Source organism: Protopterus annectens, chromosome 3.part0 (assembly GCF_019279795.1).
Source record: "Protopterus annectens isolate FY-2018-M chromosome 3.part0, PAN1.0, whole genome shotgun sequence".
Lineage (NCBI taxonomy): Eukaryota > Metazoa > Chordata > Ceratodontiformes > Protopteridae > Protopterus > Protopterus annectens.
In genome coordinates, this window is record NC_056731.1 from 136,050,516 (window position 1) to 136,068,209 (window position 17,694).

General features: G+C 43.8%; 1 protein-coding gene across 1 annotated transcript in view; it reads left to right on the top strand.

The window, feature by feature from the left end:
• The window catches only part of MALRD1 (MAM and LDL receptor class A domain containing 1), a 3,217,568-nt gene that overhangs the window by 841,700 nt on the left and 2,358,174 nt on the right, over window positions 1–17,694 (top strand). The gene's annotated exons all lie outside the window — the stretch shown is intronic.

Below are 17,694 nucleotides of genomic sequence, written 5' to 3' on the forward strand. Positions count from 1 at the left end.
ACAGTTTTGTTTCTTATCATCAACACTGGAACATATATCACATTTAAAAACAATCCAAAGTACTCCAATAGCCTGTTAGCTTAATTGAAACATACAAGACTATGTGCATCTTCAAATAATGAAGTTTAACTATCCTAATAGAAACAATTGTCCCAAACTGACAGCTACAAACATAGACCTTAATTAACCTAAAATTGAGGTTATCCATGCTAAGATGCATGTTATTGCCTCTAAATCTACTTACACTAATTGATGTCTATTCTTTTTTATCTTTATTCCCCTCACAGATGTGTAAAACTTTTAGTGTTATGTCTTTTTATTGCAGTATTATCAGTGTGTCTTCATGGAAATGTAAGAGAAAAAAAATATAATCCTCATTAGCAGACTTCTAAAGACAAGCTGAAACATTGCTAAAATAATACTTGTCATTATATTTAGTGTTCTCTCATTTACTTGCTTCCACTTAACCCTTCTTATTAGATTTAGGCAAGAGTCTTAATTCAGACATTTAAATATGAAAAAGTAAGATAAAACATAGTATCTTTACATATATTATGATCTGTGTATGTTTGCTCTCCATCCCCCATCGCAACAACCCAAAATTACAGCCTATTAACTTAAACATGTTTTTATCTAGCCTTTGTTCCCTTCTTGCATTGTAATGTGTACATTTCTTGATAATAAAAAAGTAGAAAGAAAGAGAAAAAAGGCATCTGGTTACATTAGTATCTATATCACTTATAAGAACAACTAAAACTGCTTTACTATCATACATGCAATTTATATTGTGAAACTTTTCATAGACATGCTGTTATAACAAAAAATGTTTTACTTACAGTTTCCTTTTCCCTCCTCTTTCCCTCCCCTCAGTGTCCTTCCAAACACTAATGATGTGAAGTGAGTTAAATGTCTTTCAGTTCCTGACAAATTCAGCAAAGTCAACAAAAGTCTGCTCATTCCAGTTTTCCTTATACAGTTGTATTTCACAAATGCAATTGATGCTTTGCAGTCTCACATTTATTCACTAATTTCCATATTGCTGATCTTCTTCCTGTTCATCTCCATATCTCAATTCCAGATTCCAGTTCAATCTCATGGTATTCTCAATAATTATTCTACTTAATTCCTGTGCTTTTCTCTCTCTCTCAAGCATTTTCACTTGCAACAGTGGAAAAGGTTTTACTTGCAAAGTCTCTCTGTGTGCTCTATTATTAGAAGAATGAGAAACAGAGTCCCTTTTTCTTTGATGGCTAACATTTTATTGGACAAACATTTTCATTTCCTCCTTTGCCTCTTCTGTATCAAAAATTAATTTGATCCTCCAAGAAAAATATACTCTAAAAACAACAGGATATAGCAACTTGAAACTTACACCTGACACTCTACATTCCCTGTTTGCTGGATTAAATTTCCCTCTTTTGCTTGGTGTACAGTGAATAGTCACTTTCCACAAACACTTCACTTTTAATATTTTTCCATTTTTCTACAGTTTTATGAGGAGTGACTCTTTCTGCTGATAGGTTTGATTCTTTACTACTACATGTCTTAACTGCTTCCTCATGGTCCGCTTTGGAGCATATACACAGTGTGCCCTTTCAATTAACAGTTCCTGCTATGGCATACTAGTACATTTGCTTATTTGTACCTTCATATAATTATTACAGTTTGTTCCTTCTAGTTTCTCATTTTTTTAAGTTTTTCAGTAAGTTTTAAAGCAATCGATAAACAGATCAATTATAAATCCATTATAAAACAAGTGAACAACTATTTAGAAGTCCACAGCTGATCAATACATCAAAGTTATACACATCAACAATTAATATTTTTCAAGTAAGTCTTTAAGTTTAAACCACAATTTATATGAATGTATAATATTAGAAGTCCTCATCTTTCTAGAATGCAATTCACTACTGCAAACAAATTTTCCTTACTAATAAATCCAACAGTAGATGGGGTAACTTTACTTTTTCAATTTTTGGTAATTACTTTTCTGGCTATAGCAAGAATAGACTAAAGAAGAGGCACTTGTTTTTTTTTTTTTTTTGGAATAATCTCGGGAATTGGAGCATTAAAAAAAACTAAAGATTTAGAAGTATCACATCTGTCTGACCATAAAGCTTGAATGAAGCTAGTAATGTGCCCCATCAGCTATTATTTCAGAATCATATCTCCAGCACTTAATTCTATTGAATTTACACATAATTGTAATTTTGTTAGGATCCCTGTGTAACAAGTCACAAGGGAAAATCTTCCAATATTATGGAAATGTGATTTTTATCTGTAGATTTGTATTCTTCAGAGAAGTCTTCAATATTAATTTTTGAGAAATATTTCCAATAGGAATTGTTGACATATATATGAAAGCTAACTTAAGAATTTTATAAATTTGTGATAAAATGATTTATTTTTCATTGTTTTATTAATGACATTTATAAAGAATTCCAATAATGTGGAGAACAATTTCTTATCTAGGATAAATATCTCATTTATATCTGTTATAAATATTTATAACATTAACCAATTCCCAGAATCTTGATTGTATTTGAACCTTACATTTTCAACAGTACATATATATATATATATATATATATATATATATATATATATATATATATGTATATATATATATATATATATATATATATGGGATCTGTACAGATCCCCAAAGACAAAATCACCAAAACTAATTTTGGTTTGGAATACTTGCGCGAAAGTGCTTTTCACCGAATAATTGTATGCCTGTTTGCAAGACCGCACTATAGTGTGCATAAGGGAACATTCCCTTTTCCTCACTGTAGTGTGGTCTTGGAGTGAGAATTTTAAAGTAGGGGTGGTGTGGGGGGTGCAGGGGGGCGAAGCCCTCCTGCATAAACGTAGATTTTTTTTTAACATATATTAATGAAAGTGCTTTTTCTGTGAAAGCGCTTTCGTTAATATATGTCCGGAGATTATGGATTTGGGACATGGCACATTCATGCATAAGTCCTAGATCCGTGTATATATATATATAATATATATATATATATATATATATATATATATATATATATATATATCAGCACCATTTAAAAATTGATGCTAATAAATTTAGTTACTTTGCTATTTCTGTGACTCCCCACCTCTATCCCAGTAGTCAGGGAGCCTCAGTCCTCACCACTGGCAACACTGGGAAATGTACACACTGGGAGTATGATAAGTACACACACTAAAGTGCAATTTCCCTTACGAGTGCACAGAGACCACAGTCAGTCTAGAGATGGTTTGACCCTCTTTCTCCAGATCCCCAGTAGGACTCCCCACTGGTACAGCTATAGAGTTGAAATGTCAGCTATGCGGCCAAGCCAAGACTTTCAGCACTCTCTCTGCCCAGCCAGAGCTTTGTGTCCCAGCCCAAGTAGCTGGCACAAACACTCTCTGAGGTTTTATTTACACACACACACACACACACACACACACACACACACACACACACACACACACACACACACACCTGGGAATGAAAGGCTGGCACAGGTTTACTAGCTATGTCCCCTTCTGTCCAGACTATAAGGTAGTTATTACTGCCACCAGTTACTCATCATCAGCTACTTTAAGGCCCTTAACAAAGGGTGTCCTATCTTACTGTGTAATGTTACTATCGATACAAATGGTAGTTTAACCAAGAGGAAGGCCTTTAGGAGTGGCCCACAGTGTCACCAAGTAAATATGCAAGTACTCTCAGAAATTAAATATGTCTCACAAATATCAGCCACAACAGGTTTATATATATTTAATAACAAATAAAAGAACAAGAAAATATTCAGTAAATAATCACAGCTACATCATAGTTCAAAATCACAGGAAATATTTAAAACATTGCAGGACAATCTCAAATAAATAAAGTAAAATGTCAAAGTTAAGCTCAGCTATATTCCTGACTATATCTAAAATAAATGACTGTATCCTAGTTAAATTACTTACAAAACAAGGCAAGTGTGATGAATGGGTTTACCAGCTAATGTTGTCAGGTCAAAGACAAATACAGAATACTTTTACTCTCTCAAAGAGTTTTCTTTAATTAATATCTCAAATATTACTGCTGGGATGCTTGCAGGATGACATCACTTCTTGTCATCTGACTTTAGTTCCCAAGCTAAATCCCATTGCTAGAAACTGCCAGCCTTTAGCATCTACTTGTGGAAAATACATAGCCCTCAGATATTTGCAGCTACTGGAAGACATAAAATAATACACCAGTTACAAGACAATGCAGAAGGCTCCCTAGTTTTAGACATCCTGTCTCCTTGCTGCTTTGAAACCATCCTTTATGACACAGCTATAAAATAATTTAATTTCAACTATTTTTCTGAAGTTTTGCAAGTTAACCTTTTATGTTCCTGTTTCCACTTTTAAAATATATACATGTATGCACTATTCATAGGGTCAGATTCAGGAAGGCTTACACGGAGTTCAAGAGTAGTGTAAGCCTCCGTGTAAGCCTCCCGATTCAGGAACAGCCCAAATCTCCGTGTAAGAGACAGCTAACACGTTTCTTACACGGACTGGGCGTGGAAATGCTCAATACCTCATTTGCAGCTTAAAGGTATGCAAATGAGGTATTTGAGCGATCCACGAAGCCGAAACCAGTCCGTGTAATGGGCGTGTTAGCTGCAGAAATGTACTCAGCTGACAACTGAGTACATTTCTGCAAAATTAAAAACGGAGCTATGTCCGCTCCAAATAAAGGGTGCATATATTTCATTAAGCATGCCAATGGCCAAATATGTGGCCATTGGCATGAAAAACTGTTGCAAAAATAAGTTATATAACTTTTTTTTTTCATGGGATTTCTGGGTTTAACTGCAGCGCACCAGCAAACGGGTGCGCTACCTAAAACTGAAAACCGAAGCTTATAAGCCCACAATTGTGGGATTTATGTATTACATGGAATGTCAATGGAGGGACTTGCAGACTAAAAACAATATGGCCTCCGTTTAGTGGTTGTCAAGGGGGGGAAGCTCCGTGTAAGACATGTAACTAGTCATTACTAGGCAATCCTATGTAAATGAGGGTTACAATACTGAATCACACTGCCACATAGGTGATGAGCACTTTCTGAGTAGTGTAAGAGTTAGAGAAGGGGGAGGAACAGAGTAAGAGGTAGGTGACATCACGGGGGGGAAGGATAGCAATAAATGTACCAGATTGGAGGGCAATGTAAGGTAAGAGATGACAGACAGACATCAGGGAGGGAGGTGTGTCCCAACAGAACACTAGGAAAGTCAAGAAATTGAGGGTCTATGCTATCCCTACACTCAAAGTTTCTTGAAATACGTGCATGCGCGCGCGCTGTAAGGCAGGTTCAACATGTGGGGCGTGTTGCAAACCGTCTACAACGGTTTGCGCTGGCGCACGTGTAAGGCAGTGTGCGCGCGTTTTAACATGAATCGGCCAAGCTCACACCGTGTAAGGATGTGTGCGCGCGTGTAACACCGTGTAGAGGTGTGTGCGCGCGTTTAAGTGACTGTGAGCGTGTTTAAGCTGGTGTGCACATTGCTCCTCCTCAGGAAACAGAGAGGAAACAGGAAACAACTTAAATACAAGGAAATTGCCAGAAGATACTGCTGGAGTTAATTGGTGGAAACAATTAGAAGCAGGCAATTACACTGGCAGACTAGAAGCCCAACCCAGCACTTAAAACACTGCAAAGAGCAGTGCAGGCTGTTTCTCACAAGAGATACTGCCAGAAACTAAGCTATCAGAATTGAAAACTGAAAAAAGCTGAACTCAGAGCAGAAATGCTAGGGGCTGCCATAGCTATTATAATCAGGCATAGGCGAATTGCTGAGGGTGGTGACAATGCAGATGCTGACAGACAACCCAGAGTGAGGAGAAGGAGAAGAGTATACAGGCCCAGGGTCACCTACCATGGTTTACATGAGCTGGAGATAGTAGAGCGCTACAGAGTGGACAGAGACCTTCTGCAGCAGATTGTTGAGCTGTGCAGGCCACATCTCACACACAGAACCAACAGAGGGGAACCCATCCCAGTGGAAACCAAGGTATGTGTCGGCGTAAGAATACTAGCAACAGGTACCTTCCAGAGACCAACTGGTGATATGATGGGGATATCACAGGCATCAGCCTCCAGAGTACTGCACCAGTTCCTGGATGCCATGTCAGCACATGTCGGTGATCATATATATGTCCCTAATGACCATGAGGTTATGGCCAGCAATATGCGTCTCTTCCAGCAAATAGCGGGTTACCCTGAGGTGCTGGATGCAATAGACTGCACGCACATATGCATCAAAGCACCAGCCGGTGAGCGGGGTAGAGCCTACATTAACCGCAAGGGATACCCCTCCATCAACTGCCAGGTCATGTGTGATGCCCAGGGCATAATAATGAATGTGTGTGCTGGCTGCCCTGGGAGCTACCACGATTCCCATATCTGACATCTGACGCAGCTGTACCAATCATTTGCCAATGGGGACTTCCCACACGGACACCTAGTGGGGGATGCAGGTTATGCACTTGAGCTGTGGCTGATGACACCCATCAGAAATGCACACACACCTGAACAGGAACGCCATAATGAGGCACACGCACAAACACGTAATGTCATAGAGCGTGTGTTTGGGCTGCTCAAGTCACGGTTCCGGTGTCTGGACACATCTGGTGGAGCCTTGCAGTACACACCAACTACATGTACCCAAATGATCATGATATGTGCTATGCTACATAATATGATCCTGCGGAAACAGCTGCAGCAGGACCAGCACAGGGCTGGGCCAAACATCCCCCCACCATTGCCAAGGCCACCACAGGCAGGAGGTGACTCGGAGGAGGAACAACCTGACCTTGTCCCAGTAGGCAGAAGGAGGCGTGCCCAGTATGCCCTGGCCTTGGCAAAGAGGCAACGCATAGCACATACACTTGGTCAGTAGGAACACTGGGACTGATACCCGCTCTGACTCACTCATACAGTAATAGGGATGCCTAACATGACACAACCTGCTTCCAAACATGTACAGGGAGTGTAGTATGTGCATCTGACAGAGGCGGCCCTGCGGCACCACCTGAGGCATGAATGCCATGTGTTAAGTAATGTAATATCATGTACCATATGTACACCTGAGGACCCCAACTGACATCCACCCTCAACAATCATAAACCACAAAAACACAAACCCACCTCATAGGTAACACAAGGGATAGGAACCTAGATGTAATGCTACCCAATGCCAGAAGTATAAACATCAAGATGCGTGCAGTGTAAACACACACAGTATAGAGAATGTAGATATCAGTGCTGTAGTAGAAAACAGGGTCAAAGCCCACAGCAGCACCCTGACACTACCAGGTCACACCTCATACAGTGATGTACATGTGCAAAAACATGGAACCAGATAAAAATGAGGGTGACTAGCAATAAATGGCATGGATAACCACACACCCATGTTTGTACCACAACAAGAAGCAACATGGAATAGCCATGGTCAAAAACCAATGGCTAAAACTGACTACTACTATATAGCTTGCTGCAGACCACTGTCCTAATAGCAGGAACTGCCCCAGGCCTATGTTCATAGGTTCATACTAGGCTATCTGCCCTAGGGCATTTATAAGCCTAGCCCAGAGTTTTGTGGCTTCTGCCACCCCTTCAATTTGATGGATAATATGCCCATTATTTTGCTGTGCCTCTGTCAAGCAGTGATACTGAGGTTATCCCTGGGGTATACCTGCAATCTCCAATCCATTGGTCAAGATCTCACTTGAACAAAGCCAGTGAGGTGCTCAGCCTCACATGTACCAGGATGTTGTTCCACAGCATAGGGACTCTCTGGGTGATGAATCTGTCCCTCCAGCACATCCTATTAATATCTGTGTTGAGGTTTAAGTCTCCTGCCTTTGTAGTCCTGATGGATGTAGAGGTCTTGAGGTGAAGCATGTTCATTAATTCTGGGATGGACATAGCCTTGTATGTCAGGCACAGGTCACCTCTGAGCAGATGGTAAGCGACTGAATACAGCAGGAATTCCTTCAGTCGGGCAGCATAAGAAATATGTTTGAGACCCTTTCACCTCCTGTTGAGGAATTTGTGGGCCCATCCAATTGCCGCAGGTGTTGGGTCAGATACATTCTGAATGGGGCATTGTATGCAATCATTGGTCTGATGAGTGATGAGTACAGGGGAACAATGACCTCCCCTGATCTAGATGTGAATCCCTGCATGATGAGGTAGCCAATGTAGAAGGTCTTCCAAACTACCCTGGCAATGTGAGTGCCAAATAAAAGGTTACTGTCAACCTGGGTGCCCAGGTCCCTGATAACCTCCTCTGTGCTTAGAGGATTGCCACCTAGATGGGAACTAGTGGTAACCTTGTTCTTCCTGAAGGGTATGGCTATGCATTGTTTAGTGTTTAATGTAAGGCCACGGCTCTGGCACCAGTTATCCGTGTCTATGAGACCCTTCTGAAGGATGTCTGTGTCAGATGGGTTTCCAACTATGCTTCCCAGTTTGCAGTCATCTTCAAACTTTGTCAGCCATAATCCTCCTGTGTTTGCTCGTACTTCTGAAAAGTAGATGCTGAACAAATGTGGGCCCAGGACTGAGCCCTGTGGGACACCACTTGTGACAGCTCTGGAGTGTGACATGGCACCAGCAACTTTGACCCTGTGTGTGCTGTCACTTAGCCAGTTTGCAACCCATGCTGTGATGTATGGGTTCACAATTAAGCTGGTGATGTTTTCAATGATACCTGAGTGGAGATTGTGTCGAAAGCCTTTGCCAGGTCAAGGTAGGCTGTGTGGACTGCCTTGCCCACGTCAATGGCCTGGGTGACTGTCTTGAAAAAGTCAACCAAGTTTAAAAGGCATGATCTGCCCTTGACAAAGCCAAAGTGGATTGGATCCAATGTCTGTAGGTCCCCTATGTCTTCATTTATAATTCCCATTATGATCCTCTCCATAGCTTAGCAGAACAGGCTCGTCAAGCTGATGGGATGGTAGTATCCGGGGTTGGTGGAGGCACCTCCTTTGTGAAGTGGGTCCACCATTGCCGTATGCCACTCCTTGGGCACATATCCTGAGGTGAGGCTAAGATTAAACAGCTGCCCTAACTGCGGGTGTAATTACTCATTGAGTTCATGGAGCACACAACTGGGGACACCATCTGGTCCCATGGATAAAGTGTTTTCCGCCTTGGATAGAGCAGTTCCCACCCCAGCATTGGAGATGTTTGGGGGGCTACAATCCTCTGGTATAGATACTCCTCCAGTTGGGGGGAGGGGGGGAGAAATCTGCACTGAACCTGACAGCCAGTATGTTGGCAATGTCTGTAGGTGCAGTGATATCTACATCATTCCGAACTAATTCTGAGCATATCTGGGAGTTCCCTCCCAGGTTTCAAACATAGGTAAAAAAGGCCTCATCATTGTCCCTTGAGTCCTGAGTGGGTTTACATGCAAAACTTGCCTCGGATGATTGTATGGGGGAACCCAGTGTCTTACTCACAATGAGCAGGGGTGTCTTCCCTCCTACTGATTACACTCTATCTCGTAGTAGCTCCTTCCTTGTGTTGTAGAGCTTGTTTATGGCTAGGGTCCACCAGACCGGATGCTTGCCTGTGGTACAAAGAGTCTTTGTTTTGTCTGGGATTGCCTGATCCATGCAGTCCTGGAGGTGCTGGTAGAAGGCATTTGTAAGTGATACAGCGGCTTGGGTAATGGTGTCCGCTGGCTTGGGGGCCTTGAAAGAGACCACACCAGTCCTTAGAAATGGCATTTGAGAAGGTCTTCACTGTTTGTTTTTCTATCTGGGGTGTGTGTGGGATGTGCACTCCCACTGAGAGTAGTCCATGATCTGATCTCACCAATGATCGGTATACTTCTGGTGTTGAACAGTGTGACCCCATGTTCGTGATGATGAGTTCTAGTATGTTGTCTCCACTTGTGGGGATGGTGACCAGTTGTTCCATGGAATTTGAGTGTATGAACTCTTGGAACCTTTGTGTTACAGTGTTGTGGCTTGCTTAGTGATCCCAGTCTATATGTGGATAGTTGGAATCACCCAGTAGGATGGTGTTAGGAGATACATTTATCCCCTGCAGTGTTTGCAGGATAGCTGTGTGAGGTACCTGAGTTTGAGAGGGTGGCATATAACATGCTACAAACTGCAGAGCAGTCTTGCCTATGGTCACTGGCACCTGGATGGTCTCCGATGCATCGTGTGTTGCCACCAACCATGAGGTGAGGGTGTCCTTGATGAATATGGACACCCACCATCCTTCTTGGTGTTGTCCGGATTCTGGTGCCAGAACGCATGATATGAGGTAACACCCGATAGTGCCGGGGTGCTGTTAGAGGCTGTGAACCAGGTTTCAGGCACAGCACAGACATCAATGTGCTACAGACTGAGAAGGGCATACAGTGTGTGCAGCTTGAGGTTGAGACCACTGGCATTGAGCAGCATTACCCTTAGTGCCTTTCCTTTACTGTGTTCTAGGGTGGTAGGTGTAGAATCTGAATCTTGCATAAAAAAGGCACAATGGGGGTGGCAAGAGCATCATCCGAAATCCGGAAACCCAGGGGTGACAGGTGCAAGCCGTCCCTTGCAAATCACCGTGGCCTGTCCAGCATGTCATCCCAGGCAGACAGACATTGGACCCCTTTTGAATGACACCATAGTTTAAGCAAAATATTACAGCTGATCATCTTGTCTCTGTTTATGTGGCATCATACTTGGTGAAGGTAGGATACTGCTGAAGGTCAGGGTCACCTGCCTGGCCTACATAATCACAGGGATCCTCTATGTCTCTTTCCATGTAGTCCAGGGAGGTACATCTCAGGTCGTTCACACCAGCATGGATAATGACTGGGTCAGACTTGTACTTGCAGTTGAGTGATCTGAGTGCTTGCATTATGTGGTGGATTCCAGTGCCCGATAGGCAGCTTACTGTGACCTCCTCCGTACCCGATCTGGTGAGCGGGACGTCAGTGTGTCTGACTATGGAGTCACCTATGACAAGTGTGTCTGGCATTGTGTTTGGCCTTAAGGGCTGTGACTGTTTGGCACACCGACTCTGTGGTCAATGTGTTGCATGTGCTGTGCCCTGTGGAGGCAGTTGTGTGAGTGTCTGCTTTGGTGGCCACTACCGTTTTGGTAGAATTCTGATCAGAGCCTCTGAGTATGTCTCTGTGTATGATCTTAAGTTGTGATAGTGCCATGTGAGACTGGATTTGTGATGTGTGTGGTTACCTTCACCTTCTCTCTGGTCTTGCTAGTCCTATGTTGAGAGAGCTCAGCCTCCACTTTGGCTATATAGTTGCATCTCTCACATGTATGTGTGTTTTATGGGAGAAGGAGAGGGTTGTCAGTGTACATGAGGCAAGTGTAACATTGCCTCAATATTCCCAGGTTCACCAGCTGAGCAGGAGAGGACACTATCAACTGATCCCTAGACATGCTAGAAGGAATAGACAAAACGATGTTGGAATACAGGGAGATATCAAGCCCCCCAAACCACATCATAGTGTTTGATTGACAATACCTACACATACACCGGTGTTTCATAGTGTCATAGTCTACTACTAGGCTATCTGCCCTAGTGCATGTATAAGCCTAGCCATAGTGATGTGGATATTGCCACCCCTTATAGTGGTAATAAGTGTACAGAACAGATTCTGAATATTGTGCCTCTGACTTAGTAGTGACACATTATGACCCCCTTATGTAATTGAATAACATGACTGTGCCTCTGTCTAGTCTGTGCCTCTGTCTCATATGCAGTTGTCCAGATGTCTCCTGAAGAGAGTCAGTGAGGGACTCTGTCAAACATGACCTGGGATACTCTGCTAGAGTGTGAGATGCCTCTGAGTTATGACTCTGTCCCTCCAGCATGTCCTATACATGTATGTGCTGAGGTTCAAATCCTCAGCTCTCATGGCTCTGGTGGATTTGGATTGCTTGCAGTGGAGCATGTCCACCAAATCCTGATTGGACATGGTCTTGTATGTCAGGCATAGGTCACCTGTAAGTATGCGGTATGACACTGAACAAAGCTGGATTTCCTCTATTCTGGAAGCATATGACATGTGTTGAAGAACCCTGATCTTCATGGTAGGTACTTTTGGGGTGTCTCCAGCTGTTGCAATTGCTGGGCGAGGTACATACCATATGGGGCTTTGTATTCAATCATGGGCCTGATAAGGGAGAAGGATAGTGGAACAATGACCTCCTATGATCTTGATGGAAAACCCTCCATGATAAGGTGGGCAAGATAGAAAGTCTTCCTAACCACCTTGGCAACAGGGGTGTCAAAAGAGATGTCACTATTTACATGTGTCCCCAGGTGTCTGATTTGTTGTCTGTGCTCAGTGGGTTGCTGTCTATGTATTGATCTGTGGGTACTTTGTTCCCCCCAAAGGGGATGAATACACATCAGTTGCATTCAGTTTCAGGTCATGCGTCTGGCACTAGCTATCCGCCTTTGTGACGGCATTCTGTAGTATGTGTGTGCTGGCTGATGTATTCACTATGGTGCCTAGGTTGCAGTCATCTGCAAACTGTGTCAGCCACAACTCCCCTATGTTTGCTTTCACATCTGAAAAGTAAATACCAATTAGGAGGGGTCCCAGGACACATCCTTGTGGGACACCACCTGTGACTGGCTTCGAATCTGACAAGGCACCTGCAATGTTGACTTTATGGGTTCTGTTTCTTAGCCATTTTGCAACCTATCCTGCGACATATGCTGTCATATGTCAGTTGTTGAGCTTGGCTATGATGCCTGAGTGTGGTATTGTGTCACAGGCCTTAGCCAAGTGCAGGTAGGCTGTGTGGACTGCGTAGCCCTCATCGATGGCCCTACTGACAGTTTCATAGTAGTCAACTAGGTGCAAAAGGCAGGATCTGCCCTGTACAAAGCTGAACTAGGTGGGAACAAGGGTCTGTAGGTCAGTAATGTGTCTGTGTAAGAGCTCCATAATGACTCTTCCCATATCTTAGCAGACACAGCTGGTTAAGCTTGTGTGGTGGTAGTTGCCATGGTCTGTGGAGGCATCTCCTTTGTGGAGTGGGACCACTGTTGCTGTATGCCAGTGTTCAGGTACATATCCTGTAGCAAGACTAAGGTTAAATAGCAGTTGTATATATGGGTCCAGCCCCTTCTGGAGTTCACATAGCATGCAACCGGAGATACCAGCAGGTCCCATGGATGCTGTGTACTTGTCTTTGCTGAGTGCGGCTCTTAGATGGACATCCAAGATGACAGTGAGTTTACATACAGCAGTGATAACTATCTTCTTTTGGGGGTGAGGGAGGGGGTAAATCGCACTGAAGCTGTCCGCCGGAATGTTGCCAATATCTGTCAGGTCACTGGAATATATGTTGTTGTGTACCAACTCTGAGCATATCTGAGGGTTCACAACCAGGTGTCTGACATAACTGAAGAAAGCAGTGTGGTTACCTTCATTGTCTTTGATGATTTATGTCCCCAGGTTGACCTTGCATATCTTTATGAGATAATGTAGCTTTCTACTAGTGCTGATCACAGCTGTCTTCCCTTTTGGAGATGTAGCTCTGCCTTGCATTAGTAACCCTCATCTGTCATACAGTTTGTTTATGGCTGGGGTCCACCAGACAGGACACTTTCCCTTTGTGGAGAGGGTCCTGTTTTTATTTGTGATTGCATGGTCCATGCTGTCTGACATCTAGCTAAGGGGAGGTCATTGTGGTTCTGCAGTTATCTTTCATCGACATTAGAAATGACCACAACAGCCCCTGTGGGGTGTACCTCATGCAGACACATCCAGCACCTGTAAAGTCTACAACAGTACCTCACCAGGAGTATGACAGAGCTGGAACACATGTAATGTGTAGCCTGATTAAATAGAGTGCAGCTCCACACACTGCCATGCTGTCCACCCAGATGCAAGCTGTGCCTGATGTAGAAAGCCATGTCCAAGCTGGAATCAATGCACATGCTGCACCTTGTACAATCTGAATGGCAGGGAGCTATGCACATGAGGGACCTGAACCCCAGCACTGACATATTCAGGACAGGCTGTACTGCATTATCCAAAACACAGAAGCCACCCCCACGCATGAGTAAACTACCAGTACAGGTTGTCCGTAGAGACACTCGTTGAGCCCCTCAACAGGAATCCTAATGAGTGGATGGGAGATGGGAGGTTTACCCTGGGTATCAATGTTATGTCACAGGTAGACAGAGGCACAGTATACTAAACAAGACATATGTCATGGCAAACTACACTTACAATGTGCTGATGGACAAACACACTCTCCGACTAGCATTAGAAATGGCCTAGGGCACATCGGTAGTGTTTGCCAATGTACACCCATGTTGTGGAATACACAACTGATGTTGGATGAGGCTGTTGTAAGTAGTTCACATCTGAACATAATGCAACATGGTCAGATAGGTTCATAGGTACATAGGTTTATACTAGGCTATCTTCCCTAAGGCAGGTATAAGCCTAGCACAGAGTTCATTGGCATACACCACCCCTTATATGGAAACAGTACTGTGCCCATTATTATGTCATGTCTCTCTCCAGCAGTGACACAGTGACGATCCCGGGTTAAACGTATGACCTTCCATCCACAGGTCAAGATACCTCTTGAACACAGCCAGCAAGGTGCTCTGCCTCACATGGACCGGGATTGTATTCCACAGCATAGGGAGTCTCCGGGTGATAACTCCATCCCTCCAACATGTCCAACGTACATCCCTGCTAAGGTGTACGTCACCTGCACTAGTGGTTCAGGTGGATCTGCCGATTCTGAGGTGGAGCATGTCCATTAATCCCTGTTTGGACATGGCCTCGCATGTCAGGCACATGTCACCTCTAAGCAGATGGTATGTGAGTGAATAGAGTGGGAGTGTCTTCAATCTGGCAGCATATGACAGCTGTTGGGGTTCTGTGATCCTTTAGGTGGGGGACATTCAGGGTGTCTCCAATTGCTGCAGATGTTGGGTGACATACAGCCAGAATAGGGCATTCTACTCGATCACCGGTCTGATAAGTGAAGGGTACAGGGGAACAATGACCCACTAGATCTGGATGTGAATCCCATCCTGATCAGGTGGGCAATGTAGAAGGTCTTTCTAGCCACCTTAGCAACGTGAGTTTCAGAAGAACGGCGACTGTCAACCTGGGTCCCCAGGTCCATGATAACCTCCTCTGTGCTTAGAGGATTGCCACCTATATGGTAGATTGGGGTTACCTTGCTTTTCCTGAAGGGTATGTCTACACATGTTGTGCACTTTGACTTCAGGCCATGGCCCTGGCACCAGCTATCAGTTACTGTGAGTCCCTTCTGAAGGATATCCATGTCTGATGCACTGTCCACTATGGCGCCCAGTGTGCAGTCATCTGCAAACATTGTCATCTAAAGTCCTCCCATGTTGGCCTGTACTTCTGGGAAGTACATGACAAACAATGGGGTCCAAGGACTGAGCCCTGTGTGACACCACCTGTGACCAGCCTGGAGTCTAACATACTGCCAGCAACTCTAACCCTGTGGGTCCCATCCTTAAGCCAGTTTGCAACCCATCTTGTGACATATGGGTTTACATTTCAGTTGTTAGGGTTTTCCACAATACCTGAGTGGGGTATTGTGTTGAAAGTGTTTGCAAGGCCAAGGTAGGCTGTATGAACTGCCTTTCCCCAACAATGGCCTAAGTGACCGTTTTGAAGATGTCAACCCAGTACAAAAGGCATGATCTGCCCTTGACCAAGCCAAAATGGGATGGGTACAATGTCTGCATGTCCCCCATATCTTTGTTTATGAGCTCAATTATGATCCTCTCCATAGCTTTGCAGACTAGACTTGTTAAGCTTATGGGGCAGTAATTACCAGGGTCTGTAGAGGCACCGCCTTTGTGCAGATGTGCACAACTGGACCCTAACCAGGCTGTTGTGCACACTATGGAAATATAAAGTGGTGATAGGACTAAAGCCCAGGATACTGACCACCACAGTGAAAGTACTGAAACACTACACTATACAGTGCTATAGTGTTAGGTCAGTATGAACGGATGTTGACAATTGTGTGCAAAGTATCCCATGCAAAACCTGCAGGCACAGTATACTCCCTGTTTTGTTCACACAAAAAGCATTCGGACAGTAACTACACAACATGGCACAGAACACACAACCATAAACTGGAGGTATTTGTTGAAGGTCACACTCATCCACAAATGTGATGGGCTGCAGAGGTCAACATATGTAAAGCCCACACTGGGCATGCTCACACACTTAGATAAATGAGACATCTTTCACAGAACATGCCATGGGAAGGCTGAACTGGGCATGCTCACACACTTGGTCCAAATGTTACTCCTAGCAACTGTGAAAACACACCAGAGGATGCTCATTCCCCTTTATAGACACTGATCATGTAAGCACCCTATAAGTATATCGGAGAAAAGGAATCTCTCAGTAATCCGAATAGCGCACTCTGCTAATGCGTCCGTCTCAAGTGTCATAACATAGTTAGGTAGGGGTTTGAATCCAGCAGGTGGCAAGTGTGTGTGAAGGGGGGTAAGTGTGTATGAAAGAAACATCCCTTTTGGCAACTGGGAAAACACACCACAGGATGATCATTCCATGTCAGCACCCTATAAGTATATCAGGGGAAAGGAAATCCCCCAGTAATGCAAATAGCGCGCTGTGCTAATGCGTCCGTCTCTAGTGTCATAACATAGTTAGGTAGGGGTTTGAATCCAGCAGGTGGCAAGTGTGTGGGAAGGGGGGTAAGTGTGTATGAAAGAAACATCCCTTTCGGCAACTTGGAAAACACACCACAGGATGATCATTCCACTTTCTAAACTCTGATGATGTCAGCACCCTATAAGTATATCAGGGGAAAGGAAATCCCCCAGTAATGCAAATAGCGCGCTGTGCTAATGCGTCCGTCTCTAGTGTCATAACATAGTTAGGTAGGGGTTTGAATCCAGCAGGTGGCAAGTGTGTGTGAAAGGGGGTAAGTGTGTATGAAAGAAACATCCCTTTTGGCAACTGGGAAAACACACCACAGGATGATCATTCCACTTTCTAAACTCTGATGATGTCAGCACCCTATAAGTATATCAGGGGAAAGAAAATCCACCAGTAATGCAAATAGCGTGCAGTGCTAATGCGTCCGTCTTTAGTGTCATAACATAGTTAGGTAGGGGTTTGAATCCAGCAGGTGGCAAGTGTGTGTGAAGGGGGGTAAGAGTGTGTGTATGAAAGAAACATCCCTTTTGGCAACTGGGAAAACACACCACAGGATGCACATACCCCTTTCTAAACAATATCACAATTATGTATGGCTTTTGATTACAGACATGCCACGTGTGTTTTGCACACACAGAATGCCCATGTGTGTGGGTTGTCACTCACAATAATGCATGACATTGATTAAACCAGTTAATGCACACATGATGTATGTGTGTACCAAATACACATATGTACCTGTGACCTTTAATAGTTACCATGTGTGATGCCTGCCACATGTGTATACATGGTATTTGCACAGGGTAACATTATGACCGTGGTCTTCTGTGCAGGTGCAGCATGTGGGATGTGTATATACAGTGTGAGATGTAGATGCTATCAGCCTAGTAGTGAGGGATGCACACCTGGTCTGGGGCATATAGTCTACATGTTGTTGATGTACAGGAGCTGCATGTTTTCACCTGTTG